Raw genomic sequence first — 6,000 nt, forward strand, 5'->3', positions numbered from 1 at the left:
GTCCACTTGTAAGACCTGGAGTCTCACTGCTCAGGAGTTCAGGATCACACACTTCCCAGGAATTCTCACAGAGCACAGCTTGACGCCAAAACAAGAGGTTTTATTGCTATTGAGGTAGGGTCACCCCTCCAAAGACAGGAGACGACTCTGAACATGCAAAGCACAGGGTTTTTATACCTGAAAATCAGATCACTCTGCTCTATAGTTTACAGCTGGTTGTAGATAGTTTACAGCTGGTTGTTTCTCAGGACAGTTCACCCCACCCTTCAAGAGCTTGCTGCACTTGGCTTCAATTCAAGTAATCACAGTTGCTTCTCATTCCCTTGTGGTCCCTCACACCTTTGAGATCCAGGTTGCATCACAGCCTGTGCTCAGCCTTTGAGCAATCTTCAGGCCTGCCAGCTTTGGCTACAGTGAAGTAAGGCCAGCCTGGGCTATATTAGAACCTTCCTCAAAAGCAACAGAATTTAATTTTAAAAAGCTCTCAGCCTCCTCTCAGCTCCAGTGCTATTGTTATGCCAAGTTTATGAGAACCTCAGAGATCCCCAATAACAAGACAGAGAGCTTTATTAAGAGAACATTCAAACTCTGGACTCAAGTCTCACTGATGCAGCAGCAGAGAAATGGGACCGTGAGCCCTGAGTGAGCAGCATTTTTAAAGGGAAAGTCTGTGATCAGGGGGTTTCCATGACAACAAACAGGGGTAACATGTTTCTATGACAGCAATGGGGGGGGCATATGCCTTGACATTACAGGATTAGGTAAAAGAGGGTTGAGGTGATCTTCTTTGAATCACAATTGCCTAAGGTATATGCTTCTCTTAGGCACAATTGCCTAACACATATGATCACAATGGCTATTCTTTTAATCTATTAATTCTTTTATTCTGAAACATTGGGGAGAATTTTCCCACCAGATTCTCAACTGATTCACAGTGATTATTACCAGGAAGTTTGACTCTATTTTCTATGAAATATTTATTGTGTGATATTCCTGGAGGCTATTGCTAGGAGAGTTAACTTTGTTTTCTTCCAGGTGGACATATTGTGATGTTTCCTGGTTCCTGAATTCAGCTCCCAGTCAAGATGTCTCTTTATTGCAAAAAATGGAGTTAACCTCAGGCTAACTATACCCAGGCTAACTTAAACAATTTATTTTTCCCTTTCCATGAACCTGAATAGGCCACTCTTGGGCACTTATAGTTCAAGGGCATGTCCAAGCTGGCATTACTGGGTTTTCATTATCATCAACTGTATAGTCCTAGTCTTTGCCTAATATATCCTAACAACTTATTAAGTAAGCATAATCCAAAAATGGCCAAAAGCAAAAGATTTTGCTTTTGAGATGTTATAATTCTGGCTTTGTACATCTAGTATGGCAACACTAATTTCTGATCCAGCTAAACTGGTCCCCAAGATAATAGGTAATGTCAAGGAGCTCCCTTTGACCTAGCATTTCAGCATTTTGTTGGGATTTTGGGCTGATGGTCTCTTCTTCTGAAAATGCTTTAATTATGATAATAGCACCGTTGGCATCAGGGGCTAGGAAGACTGAAATGCCAGCGAAAGGCTGCACAGTGGGGCGGTCCTCAGAAACGTCTGGTTAGGTGATCCATCCAAGGAGACTGTGAGCAATCATGTCAGCTTCCAGCAAGTTCAGATCTCAGCTTGCAGTCTCAACCAGGTGAAAATCTGCTGAGACAAATTCAAACTAGAAACAGAAGTTAAAATTGTGTAATAAATGGGAAAAATGAGGAATCCCAAGACCAGGGAAAAACTCAACTGAGGTCTGTTTGAGCTATGTCAGATTCAGGTCTCATGACCTTTTGATTTCCTGAAACATTTTGTGAGTAACAGGTAAAACTACATCCAATGGAATGAGTATCAATTTTTCTTAGCTGTTTGTTTTGTGACCTTTATAAACAAGTTAAGTTGTCCATGGCCTGAAACTCTTAACATTTTAATTAATGTGGGCCCTGTTGTTGGTAATCAGCCACCAAAGAGCTTGGCTATTTTTTGTCATATTTTCTTAGCATTTACTTTTAGTCCCCATCTCCATGTTACATTGGAAAGTTAGGCAGAAATACATTAATGGCTTTAGTATTAAACTCTGAATGGTTGGACTTTCCTTAACAAAGCAACTAGAAGAAACATATTTAAAATATTCTTAAATCCTATATCAAAGTCTACCTCAGAAATGGCAGATATTAAAAATATCATTGTAAAAGCTCAGATATACACATTGTATAGACGTGTTTAGCATGATGAAATACACTTCTAAATCTACCTCCAAAAGACAACCAAAAGGTAATTAAAATCTCAAGCTTGAGACTGGGTAATAAGCAATCAGTGTTTCATCAACATATCAGAACTCTATTGGTCAATGTCAAAACTCTAGACTTCTGAAACCTTATAACATCATAGGCACAACAATAGCAGAGAGAGGAGAGAAATCTGACATATCTCCCGTTTTTAATATGCCTCAAATCATTACACTCCACATTCATATACCTTAAAACACCTCCTTACACCCTCCAATGTTTCTTGCATTTATCAACCCTGAAACATTTTTCCACACCAAACAACATTCTCTAGATTCTCAAAACCTAAACTCCTATATCCTCAAACCCTACATAAACTCTATTATCTTTCTATCCAGCCATTCATCATAAGACATAAATAATGAAGATGGAGCCACCATTGTTACTACCATCTCATTGGCGGCTGTTGGAGCTACCACCAGGGCATTAGCCATGAGTCATACTGGGCAGACTGCTCAGACCCTGAATAATCATTCAGCCAATGTAGCTCATGCCTTAGTTGTACATAAAGGAATTAATGCTCAACTAAAAGGAAGCTTGATGGTGTTCAATCAGAGGATTGACCTCTTGCAGGAGCAAATTGATACCCTATGGCAAATCGCTCAACCTGGCTGTCAATGAAAGTATGCTGGACTTTGTGTCACTAGCATACAACATGAGAATTTTTCCTGCGCTGCAAATCTGTCTAAACAATTGTCGAGCTATATTTTAGGTAATTGGACTGGAGAATTCGATACTACGATGGAGCAGCTGAGAGTGGCCATTGTCACAGTAAATTCTACCGGAGTGGACGCAGGACTAGCCACAGGATTATCAACATGGATTGCTGCAGCCATGAATCATCTGAAGGAATGGGCGGGCATGGGAGTGTTAGCAGGCCTTCTGGTGTTGGTCTCCTTGGTTTGCCAGTGGTATATATGCAAGATTAGAGTCTCACAACAGTGTGATGCAGCCATGATCATTCAGGCCTTTACAGCCATTGAAGCAAGACATTCTCCCCAAGCATGGTTGGATACCATAAAAAGCTAAAATGATACGCTCAGGATGCGAGGCTAAGCACTGCACTCAGGGTCAGCCGCTTTGGACCCAGAGAAGAGCATGTCTGATTGCATGCGGGTTGATGCCCCAGGTCCCGCCTCTGAGAAAAAGGTATCGGACGGGTCCGATGCTCTTTGGGTGGATGACACCTAAATGAACATCTGTACAAAGTCCCAATTTATTTCTAATATCAGAGATCAGACCTCTACTCTTGCCTGATGCGTCTAAAACAAAAAGGGGGAACTGTAGAGAGCTGCAGAATGCTATGCCTTAAAGATGGAGCTGGTTTCCGCCTTCCACCTTCCCGATGGTGAGTGCTCTCTGTCAGGAACAACTCCACATTTGGCTAAGGCCGAGGATCTGGCTTGCTTCCATGTATGTGGACCTATCTGCATTGCCCCCGTGGCATGCCTGGGTTGGCTACCCAGAGGCTATTTAAGCTGTGGGCTGGCTTTCCCCGGGGTCCGAGGATTGTTCAATGTTCCTGAATAAACTGCATTGAAAAAAAAAAAATATCATTGTAAAAGCTCAGATATACACATTGTATAGACGTGTTTAGCATGATGAAATACACTTCTAAATCTACCTCCAAAAGACAACCAAAAGGTAATTAAAATCTCAAGCTTAAGACTGGGTAATAAGCAATCAGTGTTTCATCAACATATCAGAACTCTATTGGTCAATGTCAAAACTCTAGACTTCTGAAACCTTATAACATCATAGGCACAACAATAGCAGAGAGAGGAGAGAAATCTGACATATCTCCCGTTTTTAATATGCCTCAAATCATTACACTCCACATTCATATACCTTAAAACACCTCCTTACACCCTCCAATGTTTCTTGCATTTATCAACCCTGAAACATTTTTCCACACCAAACAACATTCTCTAGATTCTCAAAACCTAAACTCCTATATCCTCAAACCCTACATAAACTCTATTATCTTTCTATCCAGCCATTCATCATAAGACATAAATAATGAAGATGGAGCCTGTAGACATGGCAACCCTTTTTTAAATAGAAAACCTAGTACCTGGTAATTTTAACTAAGTAATAAATTAACCAATAAACTAACACTGGATCTAACTATCTGGTCTTTAGCTGCAAAGACTACCATTAGCTTAGCTTAGCCATCAATGTAATCAGAGACCTGAGAAGGATAAATATGTATCAATCCAAATGACAGTGACAGCTAGTCAGTGAATCACTCCAGTCAGCTGTCCCTGGGTCCTGTGGTCTTATGGCATCATGAGCAGGGAAGTCCAGCAACCAGGCCCAGATAATGAGAGGGAATAGAATGGCCTCACCCTGCCCTTAGCAATGTGAAACATTGACTCTTCAGGTGTCCACAGTTTTGTCCATAGTTTAGGCTGGGCCCTAGCATTGGGCCAGTTGGGGCAGTCTGGCCCAGTGGTTAGCATACCATAATACAGAGTTGCAGTGTGTCCAAATCTTCTTGGAGACCTTGGGGGAGCTACTGTCAGGATTTTAGAAATCTGTGTCAAAATAATCTTACAAATGTTAAAATGCCATATTCATCAGATCTCTGACAAGCTTGTGGGCCAGGATATCTGAATTATTCTTCATCTCTCTCAATTATCAATTTTAAATTGCATCCTATGAAATAGAATGTCATAATCTCTAATTATGGCATATTCTTTAAATAAATGTTTTAGAGCCATATTCATCTCAAGTAAATCTCTATAGGCAAACTTTATAATTACCCATCCTAAGCTTAACTTCAAAAACATAAACAGAAGACTAGATAAAACTGATTCTTATAGCATAACTTCAAATACCTTTCTGAACTAGAATCAAAGCAAAACTTTTGATCAGATACAATATATAGAAGGGGCAGCAAATCTTGCTCATCCCAACATACTGCATTAAGACTGAGCAGCAAAAAAGCACAAAGGACACAAGTTTCATTTAGCCCTAAATCGAGAACTAAACATAACTGGCAACCTTAGCAGAGATGGACAGTTCTGGCCATATCAAACCTATCAGCCAGGAAGAAACAGCATTAAATCATTTATACAGGAACTGGTAACCAGGCATACATTTTTATACTAATTAACAATGACTTGAACATTACATTGTATAAACCTGGGTGAAAGAGCATAAGAAAACAATTTCATTGAAGAATCACCAGCCTTTGAAATGAAGAGCAACATATCTTACAGTTCTTTCTCAAATCATGCTTGCAGGTGTAAAAACAAAAACAAAACAACAACAAAAAAATACACAAAGCAAATACAGTTTATATCTTCTCTAACATTCTGTGTATCTTCAAGTTAGACTTTTCTCAGCTTTGTTTTTTGATTCAACCGACATATTTCTTGATTTTCAGACCATATAAAATTTTCATCAGAACTTTTTTATTATTTTATCATTTTGACATAATACATTATTAAAACTGCAATTTTCTTAATTGGCTCAAATCATATGGCTTGGTTTCATTTGGTAAAACTAACAAAATAAATACCAAAGTCTTTTGTCTTCCCCCAAAGGACTGAGTAATTGTTTCAAGTTCTCTGTTAGAATGTCCACAGCCATTGTCTAAAATACCTGATAAACTTTAAAATATTTCATAACCTTGAACATATTTTTTAACATCAGTTTTTGCAATATCAAAATAA

This window comes from Meriones unguiculatus, chromosome 5, assembly GCF_030254825.1.
Source record: "Meriones unguiculatus strain TT.TT164.6M chromosome 5, Bangor_MerUng_6.1, whole genome shotgun sequence".
Lineage (NCBI taxonomy): Eukaryota > Metazoa > Chordata > Mammalia > Rodentia > Muridae > Meriones > Meriones unguiculatus.